Below are 12,804 nucleotides of genomic sequence, written 5' to 3'. Positions count from 1 at the left end.
AGTAGAGTAAAACAATTCAAGAAGTTACAGGTAACAAAATGAAACTTTGCTTATTCATTCATTCAACAAGTATTTAAAAGGTTGTTATGTGTTAGACACCGTTGTTGGCCCTGAGGATACCGCAGTAAAAATAAAAAGATGCCTGCCTCATAGAGCTAACATTTTCCTGGGTAAAAACAGACAATAAACAGAAACTAAATAAATAGATAACTGAAATAATTTCAGATAGTGATAAGTGCTGTGAATAAAATTAGTTAGGATAAATGATGGACAGTAATGGGTGGAGGTAGGACCATGATCTGGGATGGGGTGGTCAGAGGAAGTCTCTCTAGAGAGATCACATTTGCTCAAGACCCAAATAATAAGAAAGTATTGGCCATGTGAAGATTTTGGGAAAGAGGGAATAGTTGATGTAAAGGTACTGAGTTAGAGAACTTGGGGGTCCAAAAATAGTAAATGAAGGGGGCAGTGGTAGGAAATAAGGTCAGAGAGATAGGAAGAGTTGGATTACATGAAATCTAAAAGGCCATCAGTTTGACTGTTTGCCATTGGAAGAATTTTAGCCCATTATAACTCCATCAGTATCTTTCACTAATGAGAATATACCTGCAAAGCAAAGCAAAACAAAACAAAAATAGACCCTTGTCATGTGCACTGAAAATATCACTGTTGTTCTTTCTTTTTAATAACTTTATAATCAAAGTATGTCTTCTTAAATTAATAATAAAAAACATTTATTTAGTACTTACTATGTGCCAGGTACTGTATTAGGGGTTTTCAATACATTTTAATTTCCATATTTAATTTGCATATTTTTATTTAATCCTCAAAAATATCCTCCAATGTACTATTTACAGAAACTCAGAGAGTTGGAGTAACTCACCCAAAGTAGGATGCTTTTAAATGCCTGAACATGTATTCAGGTTTAGTCTTTGAATCCACAAACTGTTCATTTTTCTTCACCATGCTGGTGCCAAATCAATTGTTCCTCATTCATTTGGCCTAGTTCTTTGCCTGATCTCAAAACAAATCAATCCTCATTCATATGATTTAACTAAATTCAGTAGACATAGGTATGGCAATTCAAGGAGAACAGGTAGCAGTATTTGAGCATTTACATGGACTGGGCACTGTGCTATGCATTTACTTATATCATCACAACTGGGTGGCACACAGGTGGGAGGGCTGGGAAAAACCAAACTGACATTGAAATCATAATACATAGAAGGCTGGTGGCAGCTTTGGCCTGAACCAAATTGGTCAGTTAACTGCTAATATGAAATTATCAACATTCTCCACAAGATTTAAATAACAGTCAGAGTCTCAACACATAATGTTCAAAATATCTAGAACATAACCCGAAACTACTCAACACACACAAAAAAATCAGAAAAATTTTAACTCACATAGGAGAAGACAATCAGTAGTTGCCAATGACAAATAACACAGATGCCAAAATTATCTGACAAAAACTTTAAAGAAATTCTCTTTAGTTAGGAGCAATTTTATGTTATTTTTAATATAATAATACTATGAGGCTAACTGTGAAGAACCAAAAGTTAAAATTCTGAATATATCATTATTTTTAGAGTCTTTAAACTGCATTAAACATGTGTGGGTAGCCCAGAAATGGAAGTATGTGGAAAGGGTAGGATTCTAGACTCAAATGGCATCTCAACTCTCACCCCTTCCTAGCTACTCAATCATGAAGGGTTTACTTGCCCTTTCTCATCTCTAGTGTTCTCATCTTAAAATGCAAAGTAATAATGTTTACCAGATAGACTCCTTGTGAGCCTCAGAGGTCAGATGTGTAAGTCATTTCATATTGCAGACATGTAGAATGTGAACATTAATGTTCATTTTCTCTCTCCTCTCCCTATATTAGCTTGCTAATACCAGTCCTGACCTTGAAATGGTGACATTTTTTTCTTACTCTGAAAAAGGATCACCATCTTTGGAGTCTATTTCTCCATTTCAGATTCAAGAATAATAAGAAGGAAAATAAAACTTCTCCCTTAACTATGGCATGATACCACTGTATGGTTTCTCTGGGGTATTGGTTTACATAAGGCCCACAAAATGCAGAGTAAGACTCTTCTGGGGTAGCTGGCAGTGGAAAGGTCCATTACATATTGGGTGCATTACCATACCTCCTGGTTAGCTCCTCGGTTGATTTATGTGTTTAACCTTTTGATTTGTATTCAGCCTATGGAAAAACATCAAATGTGTTCCTTTGAGATGGATCTAGATTTTTTTGTTTTTTTTTTAAATATTAATAATGGAAAAGTTGAATAAAGAGAGACATTGTCCTTCACACTAACCTGATGAAAATGACAACGGGGTCAAAGGATTTCAGAGCTAGAAGATGCCTGGTGAGGTATCCACATTAGTGCCTTCACTTTGCACTTGAGGGAACCGAGGAGAGAGAATATAATTTTCATGACTAGGCAATTATTGTTCATATAAATACCTTTTTTTAAAGAGCCATTTTCCATAAAAGCACTTAGATACACTCAAGAATGAGGTCAGGGAATGTGTCCGACATGTCCACCACTATATCCCCAGCTCCTAAAAAACTTTCTGGGACACTTCACGGGCTCTCAAAAAATATTTGTTGAATGAATATAGGAATCCTCAGCTCCCAGATATAAGTATGATTTGTGATGGTTTAAAAGAATATCTGGGTAGAAGAGTTTAAAAGGTTCCTTTTTAGTTCATTAAAAATAATTAATTCCCATAAAAAGATCAATGTCTGAAAGGAATCTGTAGAACTAACATTGAGGATACTCTAGCTTAGCCCTGCAGCCTATTTTTCTGTCTCTCCCACTCCCCACCAACCCCAATCTCTATACCTCTACCCTTCTTGCCTCTGGTCCTGTTCTGACATCCTAGTCAATCCAGCCTGGACCCATCCAGATGCTGCAGCTGTGCTTTCCTCCTTTTCTGCTGGGCCACGGGTGTTGGGAGCTGGCTTTGTAACTAGGTCCCAGACTTTCATCAAAATAATCTCTTGTCTCTATGAAATTTTGTAGTGCAACCTTGCTCCACAAAGTCCCGAAGCACTATTTTGGACCCATACAATTGATCCCCTTCAAACCACGAAAATAGATGTTCTCCAAGTGCACTAGAGGTCTCTTAACACATTGAGATATATATATATATATATATATATATATATATATATATAATCATAATGGTTATGATGGATATAATATATATATATATATATATATATATATATATATATATATATATATATATATATATATAATAATGGTTACCCTGCAGGTGTTTGGGGTATATGATATAAGCCTGTACTCTCAACTGCAGTTACAAACTGGTATTTGAATTCTTGCTATATATGCATCATATCAGAATGTAGAGTGGAAATATATTTAATAGGCTGACCATATATCCCTGTTTCCCTGGGACAGTCCTGGTGGGTGCCCAACAAAAAAGACTGTACCCTTTTACTGTTGAAAGTATTTCAGTTTGAGTGATAACTCTTCTGTTAAAAGATGTAGTCTGATCTGACATTATGCTGACAGGACATTAAACTTAGAAGAGAGTCATGGAATTGGTTAGTGGTTAAGAGCATGGACTTTGGGTTCAAAATCTGACTGTACCACTCACTAGCTAAGTGATTTTAAAAGAAGTTGCTTATCCTTTCTACCCCTCAGTTTCTCAGCTATAATCAAGGGATTGGTAACAGTAACTACCTTGGTTTGTTTTGAGATTTAAACAAGATAATATATTCAAAGCAGTTAACACAATCCCAGGCATATAATAAACACTTGATAATTATTCCATAATAACAATAATATATTGATAGTTGTATTAAGTGATAAGTGGTTTCATTTCTTGCCCTGATTTTCCTCTTCTCTTTCATTTCAACTCTGGACTTTGCTCTACAACTACACTGCATTTTCCCTAAAATATAAGGTTCACAGTCTTGGTCTTCATGCCTCATGAATGGTATCTGGTTCAATAACTGGAGCTTTACAAAGTGACTTTCAGGTCTAATGAACACAGGGCTTAATTCTAATTGCTGTTACTAGGTAAAATGAGAGCATATGATCTGTGTAACCCAATGCCAAGCCACAAGGGTCCAGATAATGACCTGAGAACTGGCTCAGACATGTAGGTGTTTCATTTTATTGTATGGATAAATGAGATGTGACTTCATAGACTTAAGTTTAATAAGGAATTAAGGGTTTAATATTAGCAGTTTTTAAAGGCTATTTTTTTTTGAGAGGGAGGGAGAAGAGTAGAGGGAGAGGGAGAGAGAGAATCTTAAGCAGGCTCTATGCCCAGCGCAGAGCCGGACATGGGGCTCAATCTCACAACCCTAAGACCATAACCTGAGCAGAAACTAAGAGCCAGAGGCTTAACCCACTGAGCCACCCAGGTACCCAGGGATCACAATTTTAAATAGTGTGGTCTTGGTAAGGTCTCACTGAGAAGGAAAACTATGAGTAAAGCCTTAAAGGAGTTGGACATGCAGATTTGGGGAAAACATTTCAGGCAGAAAGAACAGCCACTGCAAAGGTCTTTAGGCTATAGTGTGTCTGTGTGCTGGGGCCACAAAAACGAAGCCAGTGTAGCTGGAGCAGAGTAGAGGGTAAGGGTAGGCACTAGGATAGAAGGTTAGGGTGGGAACAAGTTCTCTGAGCTGTGCTGAAGCTTGATCATATTGTCCTCGCTTGTTTGAATAATCCTCTACGTGTCAAAACTGTAGATAGTAGATCTAACCATTTATAAGACATTTCCACCAGGGTGCCCTAAAATATCCAAACTCAACATAAACGAAAACTCAAAGTATTACTCTCTGCATCTGCGCCTTCTCCAGTCAACCAAACCAGAGACTTGGGAGTCATCTTTGAATCTCTGGAATCCTCACTCCTCCTTTCACCAAATTCAATTAATTATCAAGTCCTGACTATCCTCTGCAAAATACCTCCCAAATCCTTTCATGTTCCTGCATTTCCACTACCTCTGAGCTTGGGTCACATACACAGACCACCAGGTTCATAGCTACTGCCTTTTTTTTTTTTTAAAGATTTTATTTATTTATTCATGAGAGACAGAGGAGGAGAGAGAGAGAGGGGGAGAGAGAGAGAGAGAGAGAGAGAAGCAGAGGGAGAAGCAGGCTCCCAAGGAGCAGGGAGCCCGATGCGGGACTCGATCCCAGGACCCCAGGATCATGACCGGAGCTGAAGGCAGACACTCAACCATCTGAGCCACCCAGGCACCCATAGCTACTGCCTTTTAATTGTTCTCCCTGCATCTAGTCTTGTATTCATGCTACAACTCTGTTGCCACAGTTACTCTTACAAACTTAACTTTTCAAAAGATCCAATTAGATGTGTCATTCTTCAACCTAAAACTCCTCTATGTCTAACCTACCAGAACCCTCGAGGCTGCTCTCAAAGCCTTTGCTAACTTGTTACAATCATAGAACATCTTGAGAACTATTCTGGCAAGGACATTGTCTTAAATTTCAGTCATGTTTACCTGTTTTTATTAGAATACTACTTCAGACATTGATGTGATCACATTGCCATAATCCTTCTTTGTTGAGGGCTCAAAAATGGCACTTCCCGCTATGAACTGAAATAGATAATAGCTTATGACAGGCATCGAAGGAGAAACATACCAGCTATGGGGTGCTTCCAAAAGTATGCATACTTAAAGAAACAAACAAACAAACAAAACAAAAAACAAGCAAACGAACAACAAAATGAAAGGTCTTTTGGGATCTCTCTTTTCCTCCAGAAAAGGAAAAGCCAAAAGGTCTAGCCAGGTTACTAGTTTTGGTTTACCTTTCACTAGTATTATGGGACTACACCTGAAAGGCAAGCTGGCACAATGAGATAACTATTAGATTTACAGTTTGAAGGACTGGATTTTCCATTATGTAGCTGTGTACAAGCACTTCAAAATTCTAGGCCTCAGTTACTCTGTAACATTTTACTCTGTAAAATGTAGAAATTGGCTTTAATGGCAGCACAAAGTCTAGCTATGTTATTCTATAAATCCATGATTCTGAGGCAAATAGAAAAAGGGATAGCAAAAGACAATTTATCTTTGTTTTCCCACTGATTGAATAGCATAATGGATGATGTTTTCTACGTGCTGATTTGTTTAATAAATATTTATCGTGTATCTACTAGGAGCAAGATCAGAGGCTAGAATCTTTACCTAAGAACTGGACTTAAACAAGAGTATATCAAATTGCAGAAGGGGCTTTTTTCTACAGATACACATTGTACAACTTAATTGCTTTCAGACAAATGCTCCACTGAGCTTAGATATCTAAAGGGTTTCCTTTGAGAACATATCATATTTTTAAACTGTTAAATGTCCTCAGTATTATGTATTAAAGCCTTGCAATAAAGAAAAAGAGGCCAGCTTGAAATCTAACATTTGGATGAAATAATTTTAATTCATGAATTCATCAGGATTGCTATCACAATGATTGAAAGTGGCAAAAAAAATTCTAGGAGAACTGGACCTTTAAGAACTGATTTTTTGTTGGCAAAGGAAACATGTCCACTATAATAGGACAATTTAAATGCATAACTGTTAAAACAAACTCTTTAAACTATTCCCTGCATGTCCCAACATTCATCATGTTGACTAGCAAGACATCAATTTTTCATAAATACTGTATAACTGAAAAGGAGACATTTAAAAGAAAGAAAAAATTGAATTCCCTGTTTCAGCTCAGGCTCTGATGATTTCGGCATTTTATAAGGTGACTAACTGATTGTATGGGGGGAAGAAGCAAGCGGTACTTCACAGAGGCATACAGATTGAGTTCTCTCTTCTGTTTTACCTTTTTTCTTCCTTAACCACCTTGATTTTTTCTTCTCCCTGAGGCACTGCCTATGTCCCAAGAAAATGAGCTGACTGCACAGCAAAGTCTATACTATTGTGCCTTCACACCTGCCTCAACAAATGCCAGGGCTGGCAGCCCACATGTGGCAAAATGGATCAGAACAGGGCACAGTTCTATTTTGTTTAAATTACCCATGATGCATTTTACCTTGGCAAAGGGAAAATATAAAGGTTAGGGGTAAAAATATTTTTTTTAAATCTTTCAAGGACCATTCCTAATATTTTAATTATCAAAGGAGCTAGGTTTTTTTGTTTTGTTTTAATGACTTCACTCCAATGCCTCAATTTTTTGGTGTCTAAAATCCCCTTCTTCTTTAGCATAAATTTCACATAAAGTCTCTTTTGAAGGGTCTTGGGATAAGAGAATACAGAACCTCCAGGAAATGTTTTCTGGCTTACCTGGTTTTTAGGCACAACAGATAAGCCTCATCCTTGTCTCAACATAGAGTTAAACAGTATCACTAAATACACCTTATTCTTGTCCACAGCATAGCAAAATTTACTTTGATTTTGAATAAAAACAGATGTTTAAAGTCATAGCAAAGACTATGAAATAAAGAACTTCTTGTCTCATACAAAGCAACTAGTTCAATAGTATGCTGATGTATAATTTTCAGAAAGGTACAATCCTGACTCTCATGAAATATAAAATGACCACATATCAAAGATTGTCTCCAACTCATAAATTAATAAGAGAATCCAGAACATGTGAAGACCAAGAGAAAACTTAAAGAACAAACATATATATAGGCAATCAGAAATGGTGAAATGAATGTGTTAATAGATGCAAAACTGGTTAATATTCCTTGAGGCTATAAGATGTAATGTTTGAGGCTATTTTTTTCTATGGGGTAGAAATCAATTACATTTCTATGGGGAATAGTTCATTTGCATTCCCATGGACAAGAATCATTTGTGTTAATGTTCATTTTCTACAACTTAACTTCTTTCTTTTCAGAATTACAAAAATAGTCTAGTCAATAGAAATATAAGGTTCACACATCTATGGAATCATATAATCCATGGAGAGTCCACTAGACAACATCTACACTCCATTGTAAGAATACCTAGTAATGTCTTCTATCTATTTCCTACTCTTGAACAACTTTTCCAAACAATTTTTTGAGGCAGGGGGGAAGTGGGGAGGGGCAGAGGGATAGGGAGAAAGGGAATCCTATCCTAAGCAGGATCCACACCCAGCGCAGAGCCCATTGTGGGACTTGATCTCACAACCCTGAGATCATGACCTGAGCTGAAACCAAGAGTTGGATGCTTAACTGACTGAGTCACCCAGGCACCTCAACTAAACAATTTAAGGTAAGAAAGTCATCACATTTCCCCGCATCACTCTTGGTTTGTTAGAGTAATGCAACATTTATATTGTTCCAACTTTTTTTCCTGTGAGAAACATTTTACTGATTATCCTTATGCATATAGTTTAATACACATTTACTAGTATTTATGCAGGAGAATTTCCCATTAGTACAATAACTAGGTCAAAAAGTATGATCATTTTAAGGAGTAACCAAAGAGCCAAATTGCCTTCCAAAATTACTTTGTCAATTTTATTCCTAATAAAAAGTATGTGGGGGTGACCATATCCTCAAACTCTGCTAACACTTAATATGATTTTTTTAAAAATTTTCACTCTGAAAGGAAAACAGTGAGATATTTGACCTAAGTGAGTGTGTGTAAAAAATATATGTGTGTGTATATATATGTATTTATATATGAATTTATACATATGTGTGTGTGTGTGTGTGTGTGTGTTTGTATAGAATGTTTCTTCTTGGGTCCAGGATTTTATGATTTCCTATAAATGGTCATTTCCCAACTGAAGTGTATAAAAATATTTTTCTAATTCTTTTATAAATTCTTATATATTTAGATTTTAGTCCATCTGGAATTTATTTCATATATGGTATGAGGAAAGAATGTAAATTTACATGTTTGTCTTCAGATGGATAAACTAGTCATATCAAGATAATTTATTGAATAGTGTGTCTGTTTTTTTATTTTTTAAATTTTAATTCCAGTGTTATTAACATACAGTGTTATATTCATTTCAGGTGAACAGTATAGTGATTCAACAATTCTATACATTATTCAGGGCTCTACATGAATCTACCTTTGAAGTCTATATTCTGTATCATTGATCCACTGCTAACTTTTTGAAACTATACAACACTACTTTAATTACTGTAGCTTTATAGGAGTTCTATTATTTGGAAATGCAAATGCCCCTTAATGTTCCTCTTTTTCACAATTTACTTAATTCTGCCTTCACATATAATCTTCCCGCTGAATTTTAAAGTCACCTTGGCCAGTTCCACAAAAGGCCTGCAGGGATTCTGAGTGGGTTTACATCAATTTCATAAATATACTTGGAAAAAATGAAAAATTTTAAGTTCTTGAGTCTTTTATCCAGAAACCCAACCACTTTATTTATTTGGGTATTTTTTATGTCTTTTAGTAAAGTCTTGTGGTCCTATCGCTTAGGTTTTATGCATTACTTGTTAAGTTTACTCCTTGGCATTTTTAGTTTCTGACCCTTTTATGAATGAAATTTTTTACCTTTTATTAAAAAATTTATAATTATTATAATTTATAATTTATTAAAAATATAATTATAATTTATAATTTATTAAAAATTTATAATTATTATTGCTTATTATACAGCAAAGAGATTTACATTTTTATTTATTTATTTTTTAAAGATTTTATTTGAGAGAGAGAGAAAGCATATGGGGGGGGAGGGTCAGAGGGAGAAGCAGACTCCCTGCCGAGCAGGGAGCCCGATGTGGGACTCGATTCCGGGACTCCAGGATCATGACGTGAGCTGAAGACAGTCGCTTAACCAACTGAGCCACCCAGGCGCCCCGAGATTTACATTTTTAAATGTTTACCTCATGGTTGGTTTTCTAATTCTACAAGTTTTTCAATTGATTCTCTTAAATATTCCAGGTAAAGGATCATCACACTTTTAGTGTGACTTATATATATATATATATATATATATATATATATATATATCTATCTATCTATCTCATACTGATAGTTTGGTCTCCTTCTTTCAAATATCTAGACCACATTTCTTTTGCTTTCTTATTCCATTGGCTGGGATTCTCAAAACATCACTGAGTAATGGAAGTAATAACAGATATTCTTATGTTCTTTACTTTAATGTTAGTGGAAATGATTCTAGTATTTTCCCATTAATGCAGTTATTTCTTATATGATTTTAATAGTTCTTTTTAATGAATGGATCTATTAGGGGGAAAAATAGCAACTGTTGAGATAATTGACTTTCCTGTCCACTCCTTTTAAAAGCTATATTCATGGGGTGCCTGGGGGGCTCAGTTGGTTAAACATCTGTCTTTGGCTCAGGTCATGATCTCAGGGTCCTCGGATAGAGCCCCACATCATTGGGGCTCCCTGCTGAGTGGGGAGTCTGCTTCTCCCTCTGCCTCTGCTATGCCCCCTGCTCATGCTTGCACTCTCTCTCTCAAATAAATAAATAAAATCTTTTTAAAAATCCAATAAAATCTATAAAATCTATATTCATATAACTTGGTATTATTTAGAGTAAGCACTGCTTACTCTAATGCTGGTGAATTGCAGAGATTAGCAAACATACATCAGAAAATCCCAAGTAAATAATTAACACTCTAGAGATTCTGAAGGATATGCCAGACACTCATTATTCTAGATTCGCTCTACTTGGTTACTCTTTGAAAGAGATTACCAGAATTCTCTATATCTGGATTATGTCTTCTTAATAAAATTGACTTTACAAAATTATAAATTAATCCCTTGGAATGTTTGTCAAAGATTGCTATAAGAAATGCTCCTAAGTAGAACAGCATATTTTTTGGTAAAAGAGCCAAAATCCAACCCAGTTAGGAGTGATGTGAGTAAAAGCTTTTCTCTTTTAATGAACTGGTGTGATCTTTTATTAGGCAGAGAGAGCTATTTAAAACACTCACTTATTGGCCTTCACTGCCAACTAGCTTAGATCTAAGTTGTGAAATTATTAAGTATATTCACTTATATCTAGTTCTTCTCTATTTCTGATACATAGAAGAGTATAATTCCCTATTCCTTTGGAGGTAGGTGTGGCTGTATAACTTATTCTGGCCCCCAGAGAAGAGGTGACTAGAAGTAATATGAGTCACTTTTAGGCTAAAGCATTTAATTGCTAGAGGCCAACTCTCTAGCTCTTTTTCTTTAGCTAGATTAACCAAGAAAGCTATGGATAAGGTCTAGAAGATGGTATAGCCTGTCAGCTTGGATCTAAAACTGATCAGTTAGAGGCAAAGGCAATTCTCAAACCACACTGGATGCATAACATGACCAAGAAATAAATTTATTTGTATTTTATCATGGAAACTTTGAGATTATTTGTTATTTCGGCATAACCTAGCATATCCTAAATGATACCTAGATGGTATGTTACATTGCTTAAAATATCATTTTAAAAGGTATATTTCTACATCTATCCCCTGGTATTTAGTTTTCATTCTTTTTAAGAGTTTAATTACTTGGACCTTTGAAAGTAATCTGCTCCTCATTTTGTTATTTTTTTTTTTAGTCTCTTTTGGAATTAGAGTATAAGAAATATGAGCACAAATTTACGAATGTTGGATCAACCTGGTCAAAATCATTGGCTCAACTTCATAAAATGGAAAGATAAAAACAAATCTGACTGTAGGAACTATAATACAAAGTCTATACTTGGGCTTGTTGTTGTTGTTTGCTTTATCTTTTGTAACTGGTTAGCTACAGATAGTGACCCTCTCATTACTGTTTTTATTGATAATCTTTGAGGATAGATCTGTGACTAAATTTTTTGTTGAATCTCTTCCCTTTTTGTATGCCTCTATGACTATTTCTTTGTAAGAAGTATCTATAACATCTGCTGATATTGGTATTGGTCCTTTCATGCTACTGTTGTTTTGAAGAGCAGCTGCTACCACAGGCAATGAAAGGTATAACTGGAGGCAAACATAAAGATCACTGTCTCTCTTGAACATCATTTAACCCTCAGAGAGCATGAGACCCTCCTGGTGCAGATGCAGGCCAGTCCTCTACATCCTAGAAAAAGCCAAAAGTATATTAGATCCCTTGATGGCCATTTGTTTCAGAGACAAGACAATGATGCCAATGCCACTTCAGTCCAAAATGTTAGCCAAAATGTCAGCATTGTCTACTATGAAATTATCCACTAGCATAAACATACATTATGTTTATAAGATATCTGCCAAATGTGAAAAGATAAGGTAGAACCATTATTTTTCTTTCCCTATACTGGTACCACACCTTTATTTATTCAACATTATGTAAATATTTTTTGAATACCTACTATATGCCAAGCCCTTTTCTAGGCCCATGAGGTAGGTCAGTGGGTGAAACAAAGGTCACCACTACTCTTCTGATGGCCTGCATTCCAGAGGCATAATCAGACAGTGGGCATAATAAATAAGTTGATAGGTGCTATATAAAAAAGAAGTAGTAGAACAGGGTAAAGAGGATAGTTGCAATATTAAATAATATGGAAGTTTAGCCTCACTGAGAAGGTGACATCTGAGCAAAAACTTGGAAGAAGTGAGGTATCTGGCTAGGCAGATATTTAGGGAAATCTTCCAGGCAGATGAAGCAACCCATATGAAGGCCTGAGGGTGGAATATGCCTAGGTACTAAAAATACAGCAAGGGGGCCAGGAGGCTGAAGTGGGGGAGTAAGCAGTATGGTAGAAAAAGAGGTCAGAGAAGCAATGAGGGGAGGAAGAAGGTCCTGCAGGGTGTATAGGTTCTTGCCCTGAGAGAGATGGGGAGCCAATGGAGGGTTAGAGCAGAGGAGTGACTTGTTGACTAAGGTTTTAAAAGGATCACTCTGGGGAGGGGG

General features: G+C 36.0%; 1 protein-coding gene across 4 annotated transcripts in view; it reads right to left on the bottom strand.

The window, feature by feature from the left end:
* LOC113916508 (schwannomin-interacting protein 1) overlaps positions 1-12,804 on the bottom strand; it is an 854,544-nt gene that overhangs the window by 412,721 nt on the left and 429,019 nt on the right. The gene's annotated exons all lie outside the window — the stretch shown is intronic.

This window comes from Zalophus californianus, chromosome 1, assembly GCF_009762305.2.
Source record: "Zalophus californianus isolate mZalCal1 chromosome 1, mZalCal1.pri.v2, whole genome shotgun sequence".
In the NCBI taxonomy this organism is placed as follows: domain Eukaryota; kingdom Metazoa; phylum Chordata; class Mammalia; order Carnivora; family Otariidae; genus Zalophus; species Zalophus californianus.
This window is presented reverse-complemented; position numbering and strand designations above follow the sequence as displayed.